Below are 24,963 nucleotides of genomic sequence, written 5' to 3'. Positions count from 1 at the left end.
CTGACATATATATATATATATATATATATATCTCCCTATTCTGTGTGTAGACATTAATTTTATCTGTTCTATTCTAACCTGTCAGTGTGATTTTACTGTACACCGCGCTGAATTACCGGCTTTTCTCTAGAACACCACTGCGTATTTCTCGCAAGTCACACTGATGGTCCATGTGTAATCCGTATTTTTCTCGCCCCATAGACTTTCATTGGTGGATTTTTTGCGCAATACACTGACAAACGCAGCATGCTGCGGTTTTCTACGCCCGTAAAATACAGCTGAGAAATATACAGCAGATAGGAGCTGCCCTATAGAGAATCATTGGTTCGTGTGCAATGCGTTGTTTTTGCGCCTCTCATACGTCCGTAAAACTCGCTAGTGTGACCCCGGCCTAAAATGTAAAAATTGTTTTTAAAAAATATTAATATAAAAGTTAAAAAATATAAAAGTTCAAATCACCCCTCCCCATTCGCCCCGTTCAAAATAAAATAATAACAACAAAAATCAAATATACACATATTTGATATTGCCACATTCAGAATCGACCAGTCTATCAATATATAAAAAGAATCAATCCAATCGGGAAACGGCGTAGCGAGAAAAAAAATTGAAACACCAGAATTATGTTTTTTGGTCGCTGCAACATTGCAATAAAATGCAATAACGGGTGATCAAAAGATCGTATACACACCAAAATGGTATCAATAAAAATGTCAGATCGGCGCGCAAAAAATAAGCCCTCACCTGGCCCCATACCCCAAAAATTGGAAAATGGCAACATTTTTTTTTTACAAACTTTGGATTTTTTTTCACCACTTAAATAAAAAAGAACCTAGACATGTTTGGTCTCTATGAAGTCACAATGACCTGGAAAATCATGATGGCAGGTCAGTTTTAGCCTTTAGTGAACGTAGTAAAAAAATCCAAAAAACATTTGTGGAATTGCACTTTTTTTGCAATTTCACTGCATTTTTTTCCTGTTTTCCAGTACACGGTATGGTAAAATCAATGATCCCATTCAAAAGTATAACTCATCCCGCAAAAAACAAGCCCTCACCTGCCCATATTAACGGTAAAATAAAAAGGTTATGGCCGTGGGAAGAAGGGGAGCCAAAAATGGAAACACAATAGTACGTCCGAGGCCAGTACCCCCGCTTTATGCAGGCTCCCAGGGCTGCCACTAGAAATTTCGGGGCCCCATACTGGCAAAATTTTCAGGGCCCCCTTGAGACTCCGCCCAGGCTCCACCCAGCCCCGCCTCCACACTCCACCCCTCAAACTGTCCACAGTCCCACCGCTGTCTCTTGGAAAACCTCCACTTCTCACCTATCACACATTGACAGTTCCCATCACCAGATCACACATATAGCCGGCAGCTTTTGTTTTGGCCAAAAGATTTTTTAAGCCACCAAAATGACAAGGTAGACACTTTTGGCCAGGCCCTACTCTACTGTAACCTATTAAATATTTGTTAAAATATGCAATACAATATAGGTATATTTTTATTTATTTTTCAATTTTTAAAATGACCTATAATACCACATACAAGGAACAAATACCACAGCACCATGACCAGATGACATATTACCACCACAGTAATTGAATAATATCAAGTACAAGGAACAAATACCACAACATCATGACCAGACCACATATTACCACCACATAGTGACTGAATACTACAATACTGATCAATAATAAAAAAAAACCCACAATACTATCACCATCAGTGCCATTATACACAGGAGATCTGTACTTAGTATGCAGTGTCTGTGTACAGGTAATACAGTGATCACCAGTGACATTATACACAGGAGCTCTGTATATAATGTATAGGTAATACAGTGATCACTGGTGACATTATACACAGGACCGGTGTATATAGTATACAGTGTATAGTGTCAGTGTATAGGTAACACACTGACTCACCAGTGACGTCTCTAGGTGAAGTCCTTCATCTTTCATCCAGCACAGATCGCCATCACTTCATCCAGCCAGGGCTTCTCTCTGCAGGAAATAACACCGTTATCTCGAGTTCCACTTGCAGAACACATTACTTAATTTTCCCAACTTCTACATTACACCACATGAAGAAGGCAACATAGTATCACTCTACACAGTAATAGGACCGCCGCTCCATTTAAAACAGTATACTCAAAAAATAAAATAAATACATCACTGCAGTAATAATATCCCTTAATTAGCCCCTATGATAATAATATTCGCCATCCTAGCCCCCATGTGTCTCATTCCTGGTGTCAGCCATATGTTCTCCCATCCTGCCCTAATGAGTATCCATTCTGCCCCATATGATCTCCCCATTCTGCCCATCTGTCTCCATCGTATCCATCCTCCCCCATGATGCTGCCCCATCTGTCTCAATCCTGCCTCCACTGTCTCCAATCATGCCCGTATCACCATTCTGCCCCGTCTCCAATCATGCCCCCATGTCTGCAATCATGCCCCCTGTGTCTCCATTCTGCCCCATCTGTTTCCAATCCTGCCCCATCTGTCTCCAGTCATGCCCCAGTGTCTCCAGTCATGCCGCCATGTCTGTCATCCTGCCCTGTGTCTCCAATCATGCCCCGTTTCTCCATTCTGCCCCGTGTCCAGCAATCTGCCCGTGTCCAGCTTTCTGCCCCTGTGTCCAGCTTTCTGCCCCTGTGTCCAGCTTTATGCCCCTGTGTCCAGCTTTCTGCCCGTGTCCAGCATTCTGCCCCTGTGTCCAGCATTCTGCCCGTGTCCAGCGTTCTGCCCTTGTGTCCAGCTTTCTGTCCCTGTGTCCAGCATTCTGCCCCTGTGTCCAGCATTCTGCCCCTCTGTCCAGCATTCTGCCCGTGTCCAGCGTTCTGCCCTTGTGTCCAGCTTTCTGCCCCTGTGTCCAGCATTCTGCCCCTGTGTCCAGCATTCTGCCCCTGTGTCCAGCTTTCTGCCCCTGCGTCCAGCGTTCTGCCCCTGTGTCCAGCGTTCTGCCCCTATGTCCAGCGTTCTGCCCGTGTCCAGCGTTCTGCCCCTGTGTCCAACGCTCTGCCCCGTGTCCAGCAATCTGCCCCTGTGTCCAGCAATCTGCCCCTGTATCCAGCTTTCTGCCCCTGTATCCAGCTTTCTGCCCCTGTGTCCAGCTTTCTGCCCCTGTGTCCAGCTTTCTGCCTCTGTGTCCAGCTTTCTGCCCGTGTCCAGCGTTCTGCCCCTGTGTCCAGCGTTCTGCCTCTGTGTCCAGCTTTCTGCCCGTGTCCAGCGTTCTGCCCATGTTCTGCTTCTGTGTCCAGCTTTCTGCCCGTGTCCAGCGTTCTGCTTCTGTGTCCAGCTTTGTGCCCCTGTGTCCAGCGTTCTGCCCGTGTCCAGCATTCTGCCCCTGTGTCCAGCATTCTGCCCGTGTCCAGCGTTCTGCCCTTGTGTCCAGCTTTCTGTCCCTGTGTCCAGCATTCTGCCCCTGTGTCCAGCATTCTGCCCCTCTGTCCAGCATTCTGCCCGTGTCCAGCGTTCTGCCCTTGTGTCCAGCTTTCTGCCCCTGTGTCCAGCATTCTGCCCCTGTGTCCAGCATTCTGCCCCTGTGTCCAGCTTTCTGCCCCTGCGTCCAGCGTTCTGCCCCTGTGTCCAGCGTTCTGCCCCTATGTCCAGCGTTCTGCCCGTGTCCAGCGTTCTGCCCCTGTGTCCAACGCTCTGCCCCGTGTCCAGCAATCTGCCCCTGTGTCCAGCAATCTGCCCCTGTATCCAGCTTTCTGCCCCTGTATCCAGCTTTCTGCCCCTGTGTCCAGCTTTCTGCCCCTGTGTCCAGCTTTCTGCCTCTGTGTCCAGCTTTCTGCCCGTGTCCAGCGTTCTGCCCCTGTGTCCAGCGTTCTGCCTCTGTGTCCAGCTTTCTGCCCGTGTCCAGCGTTCTGCCCATGTTCTGCTTCTGTGTCCAGCTTTCTGCCCGTGTCCAGCGTTCTGCTTCTGTGTCCAGCTTTGTGCCCCTGTGTCCAGCGTTCTGCCCGTGTCCAGCATTCTTCCTCTGTGTCCAGCTTTGTGCCCCTGTGTCCAGCGTTCTGCCTGTGTCCAGCGTTCTGCCTCTGTGTCCAGCTTTGTGCCCCTGTGTCCAGCGTTCTGCCCGTGTCCAGCATTCTGCCCATGTCCAGCTTTGTGTCTCTGTCCAGCATTCTGCCTCTGTGTCCAGCTTTGTGCTTCTGTGTCCAGCTTTGTGCCTCTGTATCCAGCTTTGTGCCCCTGTGTCCAGCTTTGTGCCCCTGTGTCCAGCTTTCTGCCCGTGTCCAGCGTTCTGCCTCTGTGTCCAGCTTTGTGCCCGTGTCCAGCGTTCTGCCCGTGTCCAGCGTTCTTCCTCTGTGTCCAGCTTTGTGCCCCTGTGTCCAGCGTTCTGCCCGTGTCCAGCGTTCTGCCTCTGTGTCCAGCTTTGTGCTCCTGTGTCCAGCGTTCTGCCCGTGTCCAGCATTCTGCCCATGTCCAGCTTTGTGTCTGTGTCCAGTGTTCTGCCTCTGTGTCCAGCTTTGTGCCTCTGTGTCCAGCTTTGTGCCCCTGTGTCCAGCTTTGTGCCCCTGTGTCCAGCTTTGTGCCCCTGTGTCCAGCTTTGTGCCCCTGTGTCCAGCTTTGTGCCCCTGTGTCCAGCTTTGTGCCCCTGTGTCCAGCTTTCTGCCCCTGTGTCCAGCTTTCTGCCCCTGTGTCCAGCTTTCTGCCCCTGTGTCCAGCTTTCTGCCCTGGGCCCCCCGGATCGCCGCTCTCAATAAAAAAAAAAAAAAAACAAGTTCTGCTTACCTGGCCGCGCTCCTGCTCTCTCCACGCAGCTGAAGCGTGCACTCGCCGGCGACTGACAATAACGTCAGACGCCGGCGACATGCACACTGCGACTGACGTCAGCTGCCAGCCTCAGATTGGCTGGCGGCTGTTAACTATTGACGTGCGGGTGCGGGCCCGCACGTCAATAGCGTTAAACAGCTGCAGCGCCGCTAAGGGCCCGGTTTAGCCTGCGGCTGCCGGTAGGGGCCCGGTGAGCAGATGTGACGGGGTCCGATGTGGGCCCCCTCTGCCCACCGGGCCCCATACGCCAGTCACGGCTGTAATACCCTGATGGCGGCCCTGCAGGCTCCAGCGGTGAGCCCGCATTAAAGCCGGGACATGTCAGCTATTTTGAACAGCTGACATGTGCCCGCAATAGGCACGGGTGGAATCGCGATCCGCCCGCGCCTATTACCTAGTTAAATGCCATTGTTAAACTCTGACAGCAGCATTAAACAAGCGCTTCCGGCCATCCAGCCGGAAATGCGCACACCGCTGACCCACCTTCACGTGATCGGGGGTCATCAGTGCATTGGCATGACAACCAGAGGTCTCCTGAAGATCTCTATGGTTGTTGATGCCAGATTGCTATGAGCGCCACCCTGTGGTTTGCGCTCATAGAAATGCTGCAATTCTACTACAAAGGGGCGATCTGAGCATCGCCTCTATGTAGCAGAGGCGATCGAATTATTACAGCTTCTAGTCTACCATGGAGGCTATTAAAGCATGCCAAAATTATAAGAAAAATATTTTAAAAAATGTGAAAAAAATAAATAAAAGTTTAAAAAAGCCAAACAAAAAACGTGTGCGATTGCACTTTTTTTTTCAATTTCACCGCACTTGGAATTGTTTTCCCATTTTCAAGTACACAACATGGCAAATCCAATGTTGTCAAAAGTACAACTCGTCCTGCAAAAAATAAGCCCTCACATGGCCATATTGATGGAAAAATAAAAAAGTTATGGCTCTGGGAAGGAGGGGAGCAAAAAACAAAAGCGCAAAACCGAAAAAAGCTCCAGGGGTTAAAGGGTTAAAGGGACTCGCTTGCCAGCTTTTTGCTACCCCATCAGACAGCAGTATGATATATAGTCAGAGACCCTGATTCCAGTGATGTATCACTTATTGTTCAGCTTGCTGTAGTTTTAATAATACCACTGCTTTATCTGCTGCCAATCTACCAGTTCTTTTAATTGTGAGAGCTTTCTGTACAGTGTATACTGTGCATAAGCAGAAAACTGCCCCTGTCTTAATATTCTGTGAATAGAAAAAAAATATTGCCAATCACTGATGGATATGGGGTAATACAGAGCTTTGGGAGGGGAGCTTTGTATAGCCAACATTATGGATCCTGTGTTATCTATATATGGGTGATGCCTTTCATAGTATGTCTGCCTGTGATGATAACAATGGTTTAATTTTGTAAAAAGGGAAAACTGCATGATTTCAGTATTTAATATTGATGACCTATCCTTACAATATATTTATATTGGTGGCTGCAGAAGCACAACAGCTGATCATGGGGGTTGATGAACTATCCTATGAACAGAAAATGGTCAGTAATAGGGATAGAATAATGGTGCACTTACACCAGTAGATAATTGGCTTTTTTTGGAATGTTCCATATACTGGTTATCCACTGGTGTAAACAAGTTTGTGATCCTCTGATGAACAAACAAAACACTCGTTTGTCGAGTGATTGGATTGCATATGCCTAACAGCACATCGCCCCATGCAAACAGATGAGCTGTGGTAACATGATATTGTATAGGGACTTTATTTCTATGTGTGTGCTCTGCCTGTGTATGACACTATGTACAGTCATGGCCAAAAGTATTGACACCCCTGCAATTCTGTCAGATAATACTCAGTTTCTTCCTGAAAATGATTGCAAACACAAATTCTTTGGTATTATTATCTTCATTTAATTTGTCTTAAATGAAAAAACACAAAAGAGAATGAAGCAAAAAGCAAAATTGATCATTTCACACAAAACTCCAAAAATGGGCCAGACAAAAGTATTGGCACCCTCAGCCTAATACTTGGTTGCACAACCTTTAGCCAAAATAACTGCTACCAACCGCTTCCGGTAACCATCAATGAGTTTCTTACAATGCTCTGCTGGAATTTTAGACCATTCTTCTTTGGCAAACTGCTCCAGGTCCCTGATATTTAAACGGTGCCTTCTCCAAACTGCCATTTTTAGATCTCTCCACAGGTGTTCTATGGGATTCAGGTCTGGACTCATTGCTGGCCACCTTAGAAGTCTCCAGTGCTTTCTTTCAAACCATTTTCTAGTGCTTTTTGAAGTGTGTTTTGGGTCATTGTCCTGCTGGAAGACCCATGACCTCTGAGGGAGATCCAGCTTTCTCACACTGGGCCCTACATTATGCTGAAAAAATTTGTTGGTAGTCTTCAGACTTCATAATGCCATGCACACGGTCAAGCAGTCCAGTGCCAGAGGCAGCAAAGCAACCCCAAAACATCAGGGAACCTCTGCCATTTTTGACTGTAGGGACGGTGTTCTTTTCTTTGAATGCCTCTTTTTTCTCCTATAAACTCTATCTTGATGCCTTTGCCCATAAAGCTCTACTTTTGTCTCATATGACCAGAGAACATTCTTCCAAAACGTTTTAGGCTTTTTCAGGTAAGTTTTGGCAAACTCCAGCCTGGCTTTTTTATGTCTCGGGGTAAGAAGTGGGGTCTTCCTGGGTCTCCTACCATACAGTCCCTTTTCATTCAGACGCCGATGGATAGTACGGGTTGACACTGTTGTACCCTCGGACTGCAGGGCAGCTTGAACTTGTTTGGATGTTAGTCAAGGTTCTTTATCCAACATCCGCACAATCTTGCGCTGAAATCTCTTGTCAATTTTTCTTTTCCGTCCACATCTAGGGAGGTTATCCACAGTGCCATGGGCTTTAAACTTTTTGATGACACTGCACACGGTAGACATAGGAACATTCAGGTCTTTGGAGATGGACTTGTAGCCTTGAGATTGCTCATCCTTCCTCACAATTTGGTTTCTCAAGTCCTCAGACAGTTCTTTGGTCTTCTTTCTTTTCTCCATGCTCAATGTGGTACACACAAGGACACAGGACAGAGGTTGAGTCAACTTTAATCCATGTCAACTGGCTGCAAGTGTGATTTAGTTATTGCCAACACCTGTTAGGTGCCACAGGTAAGTTACAGGTGCTGTTAATTACACAAATTAGAGAAGCATCACATGATTTTTCAAACAGTGCCAATACTTTTGTCCACCCCTTTTTTATGTTTGGTGTGGAATTATATCCAATTTGGCTTTAGCACAATTCTTTTTGTGTTTTTTCATTTAAGACAAATTAAATGAAGATAATAATAACAAAGAATTTGTGTTTGCAATCATTTTCAGGAAGAAACTGAGTATTATCTGACAGAATTGCAGGGGTGTCAATACTTTTGGCCATGACTGTATGTTCTCTGACACTATGTGTGTGCTCTACCTGTGTATGACACGGTGTATGTGTTCTGCCTATTTATGACAGTATGTATGTGCTCTGCGTATGATACCATGTGTGTGTTCTGCCTGTGTATCACAGACACTATGTATGTGGTCAGCCTGTGTATAACACTATGTATGCTCTCTGCCTGTGTATGACACTATGTACAGTATGTGCTCTGCCTGTGTATGACACTATGTGTGTTCTCTGCCTGTGTATGGTACTATGTGTGTGCTCTGCTTGTGTATGGTACTATGTGTGTGCTCTGGCTGTGTATGACACTATGTATGTGCTCTGGCTGTGTATGACACTATGTGTTAGGGGTTGAGTTCCCATCTCTGCATAGGGGGAATCTCAGGCCATCTCCGCTGCGGTCTCCCATTCTTCTCCTGCCGCAGTGGAGTCTGCTCAGCGGAGACATCGGTCCCAGCGTCTTGCTCAGTCTGACTCTGTACAGAGAGTTACTGCTGCTTTTCCTGCTTCTGCCATTGAAGTCAGTGCTGGGCAGCGGCGAGCAGATGCTTCTGGGACTAAGTCCTGCTTTTCTCGTTCTGAGCATGCCCAGAGTAAGATCTCTCAGTGGAGATCGAGGGTCACATGATCAGACACTGCAGCTAAGGTCCTGTAGGTGCTCACGCTCTGTGGCAGCCTCTCATTGGTCCTTCCAGGAAGGTCTGCTGCAACTATTTAAGGCAAACATGGCCGCACGGCCATGCGCTAGTATTGCTCTTTATTTATGTACTTTGCGCCAGTGTGGTCTTGTATGACTGTGTTCAGGGACCTGGCTGAAATAAGCCCCTAGAATGCTGGCACCTCCGGCGAGGAGTTTGTATGCTTGGGTATTCAGGGACCTGGCCGTAATAAGCCCTTAGAATGCTGGCACCTCCGGCGAGGAGTTTTGTGTGCGTGCATGACCACTGACTGCTCTTGTTTAGGCAGTTAGCCTGTGCCTCTGTGGAGTCTAACAGGGCGCAGTGCTTTGAGTTCACGGCTGCTCTGAGAAGTAACAGAGTTAGCTAACACCGCCATTTAGTTCTGCTATTTGCTAGCAGCAGGTTCTCCTGCATGGTGGACCCCGGGCTGCGAACGCATCTATCATAATAAAATCTATATCATTTGGTGCGTTCCGCTAGCCCTAACACTATGTATGTGCTCTGCCTGTGTATGACACTATGTATGTGCTCTGCCTGTGTATGACACTATGTGTGTGCTCTGCCTGTGTATGACACTATGTATGTGCCTAGCCTGTGTATGACACTATGTATGTGCTCTGCCTGTGTATGACACTGTGTGTGCTCTACCTGTGTATGACATGATGTGTGTGCTCTGGCTGTGTATGACTCTATGTATGTGCTCTGGCTGTGTATGACACTATGTATGTGCTCTGCCTGTGTATGACACTATGTGTGTGCTCTGCCTGTGTATGACACTATGTGTGTGCTCTGCCTGTGTATGCCACTATGTGTGTGCTCTGCCTGTGTATGCCACTATGTGTGTGCTCTGCTTGTGTATGGTACTATATGTGTGCTCTTCCTGTGTATGACACTATGTGTGTGCTCTGCCTGTGTATGACACTGTGTATGCTCTGCCTGTGTATGACACTATGTGTGTGCTCTGCCTGTGTATGACACTATGTGTGTGCTCTGCTTGGGTATGGTACTATGTGTGTGCTCTACCTGTGCATGACAGTATGTATGTGCTCTGCCTGTGTATAACAGTATGTATGTGCTCTGCCTGTGTATGACACTATGTATGTGTTCTGTCTGTGTATGACATGCGTGTGCACTGCCTGTGTGTGACACTATGTATGTGCTCTGGCTGTGTATGACAGTATGTATGTGCTCTGCCTGTGTATGACACAATGTATGTGCTCTGCCTCTATATGACTATGTATGTGATCTGCCTGTGTATGACACTATGTATGTGCTCTGCCTGTGTATGACACTATGTATGTGCTCTGTCTGTGTATGACATGCGTGTGCACTGCCTGTGTTTTACACTATGTATGTGCTCTGGCTGTGTATGACAGTATGGCTGTGCTCTGCCTGTTTATGACACAATGTATGTGCTCTGCCTGTATATGACTATGTATGTGATCTGCCTGTGTATGACACTATGTATGTGTTCTGCCTGTGAATGACATTATGTGTGTGCCCTGCCTGTGTATTACACTATGTATGTGTTCTGGCTGTGTATGACATTATGCGTGTGCTCTGCCTGTGTTTTACACTATGTATGTGCTCTGACTGTGAATAACACTATAATAATAATCTTTATTTTTATGTATGTGCACCGCCTGTGTATGACACTATGTATGTGCTCTGACTGCTTATGAACACTGACTTCTATCTAGTTAGTTGATGTCCATTATTAGTACATAGATGGGCCAAAGTCAAAATGTCTAAATGCACCTTCAGACTAGAGCTGCTGCTTTGTATCTGCATGTAATAAGCATACTCTAGATACCTGTAATTATTCACTGGAGGTTTTTGTGCTTTCTAGTGTTAATAATTAATTTTTGTCACATGTTAAGTATTATATGCCACTTTTCCTCTTAATATTTCCCTAATCCCTTTATTATTGTATTCCTTCTTCTTAGAATTATTTTCCTGCCATTTACAGTGCTCACAAAAGAAATTGCCTTGTGGCTATACGAGTAGACCTGGAGACAGTTCATGGGCAGAAAATAATGACAAAGCTATGGAAACGCAGAGTATGAATAATTCTAACTTTTTTTCTCTCCTCTCTGCAATAAACAAGCTGAACAAGGTATATAACAATGCAATACAAATAGCGCTGGGTTCTGATTTCTCTATTAATAACACAGCGGGACATCCCTATGTTTTTTTCTTTACCAATGTGCACTATGCCCTGTGTAGAAAGCAAAAACAAATGAAAAATGACAGGATGGCAAATCACCAGTCTCCCGCGGAGAGCGAACTCTCTGCAGCATGGGCATAACTACCAGGGTAGCAGGCATAAGCAAGTGCTATGGAACCCAACAACTATTGAGGGGATCTCCATATGTGCAGTTAGCTGAGGTCTGGATGAGACAAAAGTGCACAACAGGGCAATACCGCAAGAGAATAAGAAAGGGTGAGAGCAATGGTAATGCTCAACTGGGGTGGTTGTGTAGAGACACAACGCCTGTAAGAGCCTTAGAACAGATATTAGACAAAAATGAAGCTGCTCATACACATATTTTATAGAAGAGTAAAAGATGTTGGATTGGGGAAATATCTAATGGATCGTAGACAAACAAGAATACCCCTTAACAGATATTTAGATAGGGATAGTTTTGGTTGTGTGCTCATACACGTAAGCAGGGCTGCCACTAGAAATTTCGGGGCCCCATACTGGCAAATTTTTTGGGGCCCCCTTGAGACTCCATCCAGGCTCCACCCCTCGAACTGTCCACAGTCCCATCGCTCTCTCATGGAAAAACTCCACTTCTCACCTATCACACATTAACAGTTCCCATCACCAGATCACATATAGCAGACAGCTTTTGTTTTGGCCAAAAGATTTTTTAAGCCGCCACCATAACACTGAAGACAGTTTTGTCCAGGCCCTACTCTGCTGTAACCTATTAAATATTTGTTAAAATATGCAATACAATTTAGGTATATTTTTATTTATTTTTCAATTTTTAAAATGACCAATAATATCACATACAATGAACAAATACCGCTACACCATGTCAAGACCACATATTACCACCACAGTGATTGAATAACATCACATACAAGGAACAAATACCACAACACAATTACCAGACACCATATTATCACCACATAGTGACCAAATAGCACAAACAAGGGACAAATACCACCGCACCATGACCAGACCACATATTACCACCACAAAGTGACCGAATACTACAATACAGATCAATAATAAAAAAAACACAATACCATCACCATAAGTGCCATTATACACAGGAGATATGTACTTAGTATGCAGTGTCTGTGTACAGGTAATACAGTGATCACTGGTGACATTGTACACAGGAGCTCTGTATATAGTATACAGTGTATAGTGTCAGTGTACAGGTAGCACACTGACTCACCAGTGACGTCTCTAGGTGAAGTCCTTCATCTTTCAACTTTCATCCAGCACAGACCGCCGTCACTTCTTCCAGCCAGGACTTGTCTCTGCAGGAAATAACACAGTTATCTCGAGCTCCGCTTGCAGAACACATTACTTAATTTTTTACAACTTCTACATTACACCACATGAAGAAAAAAAGGCGACATAGTATCACTCTACACAGTAACAGGACCACCCCCCAATTTAAAACAGTATATTCAAAAAATAAAATAAATACATCACTGCAGTAATAATACCCCTTAATTAGCCTCTATGGTAATAATATCCCTCATCCTGGCAACCGTGTGTCTCATTCCTGGCTCCAGCCATATGTTATTGCATCCTGCCCTCATGAGTATCCATTCTGCTCCATATGATCTCCCCATCCTGCCCCATCTGTCTCCATCGTATCCATCCTGCCCCATGATCATGCACGATCTGTCTCCAATCCTGCCCCCAGTGTCTCCAATCATGCCCCCATGTCTTTCATTCTGCCCCGTGTCTCCAATCATGCCCGTATCTCCATTCTGCCCCCAGTGTCTCCAGCATTTCTGCCCCCAGTGTCTCCAGCATTTCTGCCCCCAGTGTCTCCAACATTTCTGCCCCCAGTGTCTCCAGCATCTCTGCCCCAGTGTGTCCAGCATCTCTGCCCCCAGTGTGTCCAGCATTGTGCCCCCAGTGTTTCCAGCATTTCTGCCCCAGTGTGTCCAGCATTTCTGCCCCAGTGTTTCCAGCATCTCTGCCCCAGTGTGTACAGCATTTCTGCCCCAGTGTGTCCAGCATTTCTGCTCCACTGTGTCCAGCATCTCTGCCCCAGTGTGTCCTGTAGGGGGGGCCCGGTGAGCAGATGAGATGGGGCCCGATGCAGGCCCCATCTGCCCACCGGGCCCCATACGCCAGTAATGCCCTGATGGCGGCCCTGCACGTAAGTGGGAAGTCTGCCAAATCCACCAATTGTACATGTGTATGAAGTTGGGAAGAATAATTGTCAGACGAGCAGATATCAATCTAAGATGTAAGGGGAACTTTATAATTCCAAGACAACGCATTTCTTTCTTGGATCATACCTTGGTTAAGTGTTGATTTTTGAGTTTTTACCTGTTTTTCAGACTTTGTTATTATTTGCTTGACAATCCCCCATAAACAGTGTCTTCTAGAGCGTGTACAAATTGACATTCAGAAAACTCCCTTTATATGGCACTGCCAATGAAAGCCTCAATATAAGCTGTTGGCAACCTTTTTCTGTACAACACTCCGATTAAAAAATAAAATCTTATGAACGCTCGTTTGCTGACTACTGGCTTGTCTGAAGAGACTTTAAGGGTATGTGCATACAACGTATTTTCCAGGCAGATTCTGATTGGAACCTGCCTGGAAAATTATGAATATATGCACAGCAATGTAAAAATATCTTGCTGTGCATAAGTTCCATCTTTTGTGACTGCTCATTTCCTCTGTTCCATGGCATATAACGAATTTTAAAAAACTCTTGCGGTGAAGCCATGACAAAAGACGTCCAAAGAGACATCAGAAAAGACACTTAAAGGAAAACAACTCCATCATTTTCCTACAGCATCTTCTACTTCAAAAGCGATATGGGTTCACCAGCGTCTAAAAAATGCAATGTGCACATACACTTAGGCCTCTTTCACACTAGCGTCGTGCACTGCACGTCGCTATGCGTCGTTTGGTTGAAAAAACGCATCCTGCAAAAGTGCTTGCAGGATGCGTTTTTTCACCTTTGATTTGCATTAGCGTCGCATTGCGACGCTTTGCCAAACGTCGCAACCGTCGTGCAACGGTTGTGCCGTGTTGTGGCGGACCGTCGGCTGCAAAAAACGTTACATGTAACGTTTTTTGCTGCCGACAGACCGCCATTTCCGACCGCGCATGCGTGGCCGGAACTCCGCCCCCACCTCCCCGCACCTCACAATTGGGCAGTGGATGTGTGGAAAAACAGCATCCGCTGCCCCCGTTGTGTGGCGCATTCACTGCTAGCGTCGGTACGTCGGCCCGACGCACTGCGACGGGCCGAGTATGACGCTAGTGTGAAAGTAGCCTAAGCCTGCTTCATTAGGGGCCGAGAATGGAATTCATATGTAAGAAGATCTGCTCCAACAGATACGTTGACCCAAAGACTGATACCAATTAGTGATGAGCGAATATACTCGTTACTCGAGATTTCTCGAGCATGCTCCAGCATAAGTACATGTGGGGATTCCCTAGCAACCAGGCAACCCCCACATGTACTTATGCTGGCTAACAGATCATTCAGCTGCGGCATGAAAAACGAAATCTCCAAGCACTAAAAAATACTCGGAGGACCCCCGAGCATGCTCGAGACATCTTGAGTAACGAGTATATTCGCTCATCACTAATACCAATGCAATCTTCGACAAACAATAAAATGTCTCTGCAAGTGATGTCCAACACATGAAACAGGACTGTGAATTTTCTTTGGATGTTTTGCGTGATGTGTGTAGCTCACAATACTTCATTTTCCATATAGAAATCATCTGGAAGTCATTTATTACATATGACCATCAATGGTACTTTGATTATGATGCTGCAATAAGCTCATTTCATAGCCGAGTGCTGCTGGATTGCTGCCAGGTCAGCAAATAATATCCTGCGTATGGAGATGAGGATATCTGAGGGTTTCTATGGGCTATGCCAGCTTTCTCTTTTAGAGTAAGTCGTTATTGGTAATTTGGTATAGCTTTTGCCAAATTCCCATGCACCTGCAGATGGCCAGTGGCCACTGCAACCGTTGGCCTGCTGTAGGTGACTGGAGTTTCAGCCACAGCAATACCAAATTTCAATGAGACGCTGCCATGAGTACCCAATTCTGCTGTCGCTGTGGCCATGACCCCAGCCATCCACCATAGCCTTTTATAAAGTGCAGCCAGAAGATACCTCCTATACATTAGTATATCCAGAGTGCGTCTGCACAGTTGGTGAATGCCCCCAAACATTATATATACTGTACATTATATGAATATATAGTGTAGAGAGCATCCATCAAAAGAGTGTACACAACAGCCAAGTCAGTACCTCATGGAAACAGGACCAGAGCGCTGAGAACTTCCTACTATTTATCCTGGGCTTCTTTTCAGATTAGCAGGTCAGTGACATCATGATGTGCATCGTGCTGTGACCTCATGACGTCCCAGGGCTTGCTGATCAGCCGAGGTTCCCAAGATGTCTGCAGGTAGTAGGAAGTTTGCAGCGCTTTGGTCCATCCTTCCATAGAGTACAGACAGGGCAGCTGGATCAGTGTCATAAGCGTTACTTCCACATATACCGTAAATGCTTTTAGCTGAAGTATGAACACAACAATGTAGTATGGAGGATTCTCTCTCCACTGGGATTGAGCAGACACGTATGTGGGACCATATGAGTATTACATAATTTCTTGTGATCATTTCTTATGGATCGGCTGATAAATATGAGCATCACAGTAGGAAGGGTAGCCATGGTGTAATCTTGGGTTATTCTGAATTTTAGTAATGGAATAAATAATGTGTAAACAAAAGCCGGTCTGCTCCGTGAGATAGGCCGGAAATGGCACTGATGATTGTGTGAACTAATCTCTCTCGGCTTCATGCTCCAGCAACTTGATGTGCTTTAACATTTTTTTTCGTAAAGTATTCTGGAACTGTAATAATGTTTTACTGCAGTGATAATGATAATGTAGTCAAACGTGCTTGCTTTCCCAGAAAGGGAGAACATAATTTCCCTACAATAATGCAATACATTTAATAAGTTAGCTATAGTTATAGTATTGTAGATGGCATTTGCATATATTTTTCCGGATACCACTTTTTTTTTATATGACTCATGATGCATGACAATTTGGCTTACAATTTCATGAAAATATCCACAGTACAGCATAGTGTTCCTGCATAGTGCCGTCATACTTTGCAAATAGTCGGGCTCATGTAAAAGTTGTATTATGTAATAGGGCTTACATAGAGGTGTATGAGCATTTTGGGGGTATTTTCCTAGAGGTTCCAGACAGACTGTATATACTGAGGCAGAGTCAGAGTGGGACTGAAATTCAGCCTTCCGAAGCAGATAGACCCATTTCTTGTAACTTCTGGAATTATGCTATTGTAGATCGTGGAACTACAGTGAAGATGGTGTGTGTTTCTAATCTGTATAGCAAGCAGTCACTGAATTATGGCGCTTTTAGACAAGCAAATAATTGGGGAATGGATGTTTGTAGAAATGTACATTCTCGACTATTGCCTGTCTAAACGGACCAGCAATCACCCAAAGAACGAGAAAAATAACCATTCGTTGGGCGCACTGATATTTAGCATGACATTGCTCAGAATGATCATATTAATAAATCTTCTGTGCACCTAGAAGTGGTCGGCCTGTGTGACCAGCCAGTAAAAAAACGCTGATCGGCTGCTTGCAATAGTCGGTTGGTTAGCAGCCTGTATTAGTCCATCTAAGGGAATGTGCACAAAGAAGTCTTTTTCAGGTAGATTCTGCCTGGAACCTTGATTGTAAAAGTGCTAAGAATGCCAAAAAGAGTGAACATATCCACAGCAATGTCAAAACTTGCTGCACATATGTTCTATCTTTTGTAACTACTTTTAATCGCTTCAGACTTTGAAAGCCATTAAGCGGCTATAAGAAGTGACCTGACAATTCTTCTACCAGCATTCGCTTGGAACTTGTGACTATGTTATATATCAAATTAAAAAAGAAAGAAAGCAGCAGGCATCAGAAAAGAAGCTTCCGGGAAAACACTGCCAGCGTTTTCCTATAGCAAAAATATTGCTGGTCTGCTGGTATCTAAAAGATGCTGTGTGCACATCCCCTAATGGGACAATTAGATGCAGAGCACTAAGCTTCTACAAAGTCACAATCAAGCTCCTCTCCACCTACTGCCCCTTCCTTCTCCTGCCACTATTCCAACCAAAAATACCAGCAAACGTTATGCAGCGAAGAAAAAGGTGTTTTTTTGGATGTGTAGTTTTTAATTCCATTGTCTTGCTCCATCATTGGTGCATAATAACTAACAATTGCAGCACCAGACATGCCAGACACCATTGACCATAACAGGGTCTGTTAGATTTCTATCACAGGGCTTGGCATTTTATGAAACAAAAGAGTGCATCATTTTTATCCAGCTCAGTGACAATTTGTATCACTGTGTCTCCTTGTCTCATTGTAGGAGAATAGCTATGGGCAAATCAACAATGAAGTCAATGGACAAGGTCTTCAATCGAAGAACATTTCACTGGTGACGGAGACACGGCTCATACACAGTTTGATCTTTTCTGTAGTAACATTCGGATGTGAAACCTGGACGATAAAGAAACAAAACAGAAAAAGAATTGACGCCTTTGAAATGTGGTGCTGGAGAAGGATGTTATTATTACCATGGATGGCAAGAAGAACAAACAGATCAATCTTGGAACAAATCAAGCCGGCATGTCACTCGAAGCAAGGATCACCAAGCTACAGTATGGCTTGCTTACTTTGGACACATCATTCGAAGAGAGCAATTGAAGGACATTGTGGTCAGTAGAATAGAAGGAACAAGGCGTAGAGGAAGACCCTGGTGGACCTATCTAGGAAAGTCTGCAGACTGCCGTGGCAGAGGTTAAGAAGAATGAGCTTCCCTTTTATAGACCTAGAGCAAATATGGTTTGTGGTAGAAGCTATAATGAAAGCTTTCGGGTTGCGATAGATAAATCTTATGATGGGCCAGAGAGTGAAGACGTTGGCCTTTCTAAAATGAGTTCCAACTCTGATAGGGAGACTCCAAACAATGAGCCAACGCCACTGGGGTATTCAGAGGTAAATGATGCTGAGAAAGCAAAAAATGGACCTATCTAGGCTTGCACAAGATGAATCTTCCTGCAGATCATTCATCCATCAAGTGGCCATGGCTGGAGGTTAACAGAAGGCTGGTAAGTAAATAAAATAATGTCTCATTGTCCTTCACGTGCCACAGTTGCCAAGGTCACACAGGTAAATATAGTAATCTGAGTGTTCCGAGTAACTAATAGAGAGATTGTGTGTATAATATGTGTGTATATTGTATGAGCAGTGTGTATACATTCTGTATGTGCGTGTGTATCTACATACACTATGCTGCTTGGGCAATAGTCAAACGCCCCCATTCATCATTTGTTGGGTGGTTTTAACTCACATTCTCTTCTTAATCTTGAGGTGTTCGCTGACGTTTATTGTTGCAAATTTATCAATAAGACACATTTGTTGCAAAGCCAAAAATGGCTTCTTTCCAGTCTTTAACCATTTTTGCAATTTTTTGATCAAAACGCCACATCTTTTTAAAAATAATGCAAAATATATGACTTTTGAAAAACACGCATAAAATGACATGGGGCGGGTGTTTGGAATTAGAGTGAAATTGTGTCAAAGTTTGCGGCTTTTTAAGAAGTCGCAATTGACGAATCAGGCGAAAATATTTGGAATTGTTAGAGTCCGCCATAAAGTTGAAAAGAGAAAAAACAAGGGAGCACAAAAAAATGTGCAAAACTCACAAGACTAGACAGAAAACAGGAGCAGAAGCAATGATGAATCGGGGCCATAGTCCTTCTGCCTCTCTGATGTATAATATGCACACAGCTCTGCACTCACACCTCTGCTTCTTACACTGCAAATCCAGCTCTGCTGTGCTCTCATTACTGTACATTTTCCACCTCTTTTTGAATACATTGCATAGCAGTGCTGAGATTGCAATATGTGGACAGCAGAATATTGCACACAGCTCCTTTTTGAACTTTGGTTTTGTTGGGCAGCTATCAGATTGTGTCTACTCTATTTTGGCACTATTTGAACTCAATGGCCACTGAAACAAGAAAGTCAGCTACACTATTAGTTCAGTAAGCAAGTCCTCCTGACTACCAGCTCACTTTCCTGCTGGTGGACGGGAAAAATTCTTACTGCTGTTATAGTGGAAGAGAGGAGACATTCACGGGAGATGAGTATAGGCTTTTTTTATGTTATAGGGAACGAACATTTCATTTAAGAAGGGGCTGTCCTAATAGTGGACAACCCCTTTAAACGATAGGTAATTTTCTACTGACGCATTCCCTTTAGTTTATACAGCAATCTTGGACCGTTAAACCCTTCACGACATGGTGATTTTTTGTTTTTGCTCGTTCGTTTTTTCCTCTCCTTCTTTTTATTTTTCCATCCACACAGCTGTTTGAGGGCATGTTTTTTGCAGAATGAGTTGTCGTTTTGAATGACATAATTCACTTTACCATTCAATGGGCTGGAAAATAGGAGAAAAGATTCCAAGTGTAGTGAAATTGCACAAAAACCTTTATTCCACAATTGTTTTTTCGGTTTTGTTTTTACGGCGTACATTACGCTACATTAGTAACATGATTCTCCAGGCCACAACAATTACAGTGATACCAAACATGTATTTTTTGTATTTAAAAGGATAAAGAAAAAGCCCTGGAAATTTGTAAAACAAACCACTACAACTCATGTTATGTTGTCATATTTTTAGACCTGTAACATTTTCATTTATCAGTTGATTGAGCTATATGAGGGCTTGTTTTTGTCTGGCGAGCAGACTTTTTTTTATAGATACCATTTTGGGGTAAATATGACATTTTGATTTCTTCATACGGCATTTTTTCCTGTGTTTGAAATGACCGAAAAAGAATTATGTATTTTCCGTTTTTTTTCTCATCACCAATAAATTTAATTAACTTTATATTTTGATAGATCACACTTTTACAAATGCTGCGATACCACATATGTTTATTTATTTTTAATTTTTTTCTTTTTTATTATTTCTTTATTATTTATTTATTTATTATTATTATTATTATTATTTATTATTATAGCACCATTTATTCCATGGCGCTTTACATGTGAGGAGGGGTATACACAATAAAAACAGGTACAATAATCTTGAACAAGTCACAACTGGTACAGGAGGAGAGAGGACCCTGCCCGCGAGGGCTCACAATCTACAAGGGATGGGTGAGGATACAGTAGGTAAGGATAGAGCTGGTCATGCAGTGGTTTGGTCGATCGGTGATTACTGCAGGTTGTAGGCTTGATGGAAGAGGTAGGTCTTCAGGTTCTTTTTGAAGGTTTCGATGGTAGGTGAGAGTCTGATATGTTGTGGTAGAGAGTTCCAGAGTAGGGGTGATGCGCGAGAGAAATCTTGTATGCGGTTGTGGGAGGAGGAGATAAGAGGGGAGTAGAGAAGGAGATCTTGTGAGGATCGGAGGTTGCGTGCAGGAAAGTACCGGGAGACGAGGTCACAGATGTATGGAGGAGACAGGTTGTGGATGGCTTTGTATGTCATGGCTAGGCTTTTGTACTGGAGTCTCTGGGGAATGGGGAGCCAGTGAAGGGATTGACAGCGGGGAGAGGCTGGGGAATAGCAGGGGGACAGGTGGATTAGTCCGGCAGCTGAGCTTAGAATAGATTGGAGGGGTGCGAGAGTGTTCGAGGGGAGGCCACAGAGCAGGAGGTTACAGTAGTCGAGGCGAGAGATGATGAGGGCATGGACTAGGGTTTTTGCAGATTCTTGGTTTAGGAATGTACGGATCAGTGAAATATTTTTGAGTTGAAGGCGGCAGGAAGTGGAAAGGGCATGGATATGCGGTTTGAAGGAGAGATCACTGTCAGAGATTACCCCAAGACAGCGAGCTTGTGGGACTGGGGAGAGTGGGCAGCCGTTTACTTTAATGGATAGGTTCATTGGGGGGGTCGCATGGGATGGGAGAAAGACAATGAATTCTGTTTTGTCCATGTTAAGTTTTAGAAATCTAGTGGAGAAGAAGGATGAAATAGCGGATAGACATTGAGGGATTCTGGTTAGTAGGGTGGTGATATCTGGTCCAGAGATGTAGATCTGTGTGTCATCAGCATAGAGATGATACTGAAAACTGTGAGATTCTATGAGCTGTTCCAGGCCAAAAGTGTAAATGGAGACGAGCAGGGGCCCTAGAACTGAACCTTGCGGGACTCCAACAGGTAGGGGGCGAGGTGAGGAGGTGGTGTGTGAATGGGAGACGCTGAATGTTCGGTCAGTTAGGTATGATGAGATTCAGGATAGGACCAAGTCTGTGATGCCAAGGGATGAGAGTCTGTAGTAATAGGGAATGGTCCACTGTGTCAAAGGCAGAGGACAGGTCCAGGAGGAGGAGGATAGAGTAGTGTCGCTTGCTCTTGGCGGTTAAAAGGTCATTGGTGACCTTAGTTAGGGCAGTTTCAGTGGAGTGGTGTGACTGGAAGCCTGATTGTAAGCGGTCAAAAAGGGAGCAGGAAGATAGATGGGAGGACAGTTCAAGATGGACGTGTTGTTCCAGGCATAGGGGAGAAGTGATATAGGGCGATAGCTAGATACAGAGGATGGGTCAAGAGAGGGCTTTTTGAGGATAAGTGTGATTGAGGCATGTTGAAAGGTTTAGGGGAAAACACCAGTTGTTAGTGATAGGTTGAAGAGATGGGTTAGAGTTGGGATGAAGACTGTGGCGAGGTTTGGGATAAAGTGGGAAGGGATCGGGTCAAGTGCACAGGTGGTGAGATGCGATCTTGAGAGTAGAGTGGAGAGTCGATCTTCTGTAATAGTGGAGAAGTTGGTTTTAGAGGTGGAGGGCTGGGTAGTTGGGAGGAAGGGCTCTGGAGGTTGTCGACTAAAACTGTCTCTGATGCTTGAAAAATGAGGCAAAGTCTTCAGCTGAGATGAGTGGGGAGGGAGGAGGTGCTGGGGGACAGAGAAGAGAGATGAAGGTGTTGAATAACTGTTTAGTGTTGTGAGACAGGGAGGATATGAGAGATGAGAAGTAGGTTTGTTTAGCTGTGGCGAGTGTGGTCTTGAAAGTAGTGAGGGACTGTTTAAATGTGATAAAGTGCTCGTTGGAGTGGGATCTTTTCCATCTCCGCTCTGCAGCCCTGAAAGCTTGCCTCAGTTCTTAGGTCAGGCTGGTGTGCCAGGGCTGTCTGTTGATTTTGCAAGCTTTGGTGTGTGTGAGAGGGGCAAGAGATTCCAAAGCTGCAGCTATTGTGGTGTTATATAGAGCAGCAGCATCATCCGCATTGTGTAGGGAACTTATGTCTGTGAGAGGGAGGAGGGATTCAGAGAGTGAATGTAGATCAAGGTGTTTAAGATTTCTGCGAGTGTGTGCAAGTTTGTGGGGTGGGGATTGTAGACAAGGAGTGGAGAGGGAAGAGAATGTGAGTAGATTGGGTCAGAAAGAGGAAGAAGTGAGTTAGAGAGGTTAGATAGGGAGCAGAGGCGGGTGAAGATGAGGTCCAATGTGTGACCATCTTTCTGAGTGGCTGCAGAAGACCATTGAGCGAGGCCGAAGGAGGAAGTGAGAGATAGAAGTGTAGTGGCAGCTGAGAGTGAAGTTTCAATGGGGATGTTGAAGTCGCCCATGTTGATAGTGGGGATGTCCGCAGAAAGGAAATGAAGTAGCCAGGTGGTAAAGTGGTCAAAGAAGGTGGTGGCTGGCCCTGGGGGGTGGTAAATGACAGCCAGTTGGAGGTTGGTGGGGGCATAGATGCAAACAGAGTGCACCTCAAAGGAAGGCAGGGTATCAGAGGTTGGCAGTGGGATTGGGGTGAGGGAGCAGTTATCTGACAGGAGAAAACCAACTCCTCCACCATGCTTGCTGCTGGGGTGGGGTGTGTGAGAAATGTGGAAGCCACCATAGGAAAGTGCAGCAGGAGAGGCTGTATCAGAAGGGGTGAGCTAGGTTTCGGTGATGGCGAGGAAGGAAAGTTTGGTAGTAACAAAAAGATCGTGGATGTAGGAAAGATTGTTGCAGACAGAGCGAGCGTTCCACAGAGCTCCTGTTAGTGGGACTTGGGAAGAGGGGGCTGGGCCAATGGGTATAAGATTAGAGAGGTTATAGAAATTTGTGATAGAGCGTGTATGGGAGGTAGAACTGACTGTGGGGATGTGGTGAGGGAGACCAGGATTTGGAGAGATATCACCAGCAGTGAGAAGGAGCAGAGAAAGTGTTAGCAGGTGGAAGCAGGAGAGGGCATGAGGGGGCTGTCTGTGCTTGGTGACAGAGGATTGTATGTTAAGGAACAGTTCTGAGGAGGAGGTGAGATGGATGGGGAGGATTGAAGAGGAGATTAACAGTTCTTTACTAGGAGTAGGGGTTAGGGGAGTTTGCAGAAAGTGAAGAATTATAGGGGTGAAAGTAAAAACAAACAGAAACATTGTTTACAGTGACTTGCCAGTTACCTTCAGTTCCCTTCTGGTTCAATTCTGGTTTTAATTCTAAATTAATCTTCACACTTCTAGGACACACTTATAGGAATCACACTGCAGACTTGTACTATGCAATATATGTACAACTAAGTGCATTCAGGTGTGAAGCAGAAAGGAGTGGTCTCTGCTCATCTTGGTCAGAGAATTAAGGGTGGACCAGATGCATACAATCAAGTCAGAGTCAACAAGGTAAATAAATAACACAGGGTAAGCTGTGGTTAGCTGAAAGGCATACCATGAGAATGCTAGGAGCAGAGGAAAGTCTGTGTGGAAAGTTGGGTGATGTGTTATGTGCACTTCATAGACAGACAAAGCAGGAGAGCTGGGTGGATGAACATACCATGAGAATGCTAGGAGCAGAGGAAAGTCTGTGTGGAAAGTTGGGTGATGTGCTATGTGCACTTCTTAGACAGACAAGGCAGGAGAGCAGGCTGGAGAGCTGGGTGCATGAACATACCTGTAGGAAGAATAGACATGCTGGTTAGAGTATGATGGTGGCAGATAGCAGGGCACAGTCTGTATACATCCTTCTGGTTTTAATTCTAAATTAATCTTCACACTTCTAGGACACACTTATAGGAATCACACTGCAGACATTTTTAAACCCTTTCCGACATTGGGCGTAAATGTACGCCGATGTCGGACTCACTCCCTTTGATGTGGGCTCCGGCGGTGAGCCCACATCTTTTCAGCACATGTCTGCTGTTTTGAACAGCTGACATATGCCTCTAACAGCCGTTATACTCTGACAGCGGCATTTAACTTGCGCTTTTGGCAAGCACACCAGAAATCCCGCCCATCGGTGACCCCGTCACGTGTTCGCGGGTCACCAATGGGTTGGCATGACAACCAGAGGTCTCCAGCAGACCTCAATGGTTGTCACTGCTGGATTGCTATGAGCGCCGCCCGGTGGATGGGAGAACTACAATACCCAGATAGATTAGCGAAATTAGGATTATTTAGTCTAGAAAAAAGACGACTGAGGGGCGATCTAATAACTATGTATAAGTATATAAGGGGACAATACAAATATCTCGCTGAGGATCTGTTTATACCAAGGAAGGTGACGGGCACAAGGGGGCATTCTTTGCGTCTGGAGGAGAGAAGGTTTTTCCACCAACATAGAAGAGAATTCTTTATTGTTAGGGCAGTGAGAATCTGGAATTGCTTGCCTGAGGAGGTGGTGATGGCGAACTCAGTCGAGGGGTTCAAGAGAGGCCTGGATGTCTTCCTGGAGCAGAACAATATTGTATCATACAATTATTAGGTTCTGTAGAAGGACGTAGATCTGGGGATTTATTATGATGGAATATAGGCTGAACTGGATGGACAAATGTCTTTTTTCGGCCTTACTAACTATGTTACTATGTTACTATGTCA

The sequence above is a fragment of the Ranitomeya variabilis genome, chromosome 1 (assembly GCF_051348905.1).
Source record: "Ranitomeya variabilis isolate aRanVar5 chromosome 1, aRanVar5.hap1, whole genome shotgun sequence".
In the NCBI taxonomy this organism is placed as follows: domain Eukaryota; kingdom Metazoa; phylum Chordata; class Amphibia; order Anura; family Dendrobatidae; genus Ranitomeya; species Ranitomeya variabilis.
The sequence above is the reverse complement of the archived record's forward strand: the minus strand, read 5'-3'. Positions refer to the sequence as shown.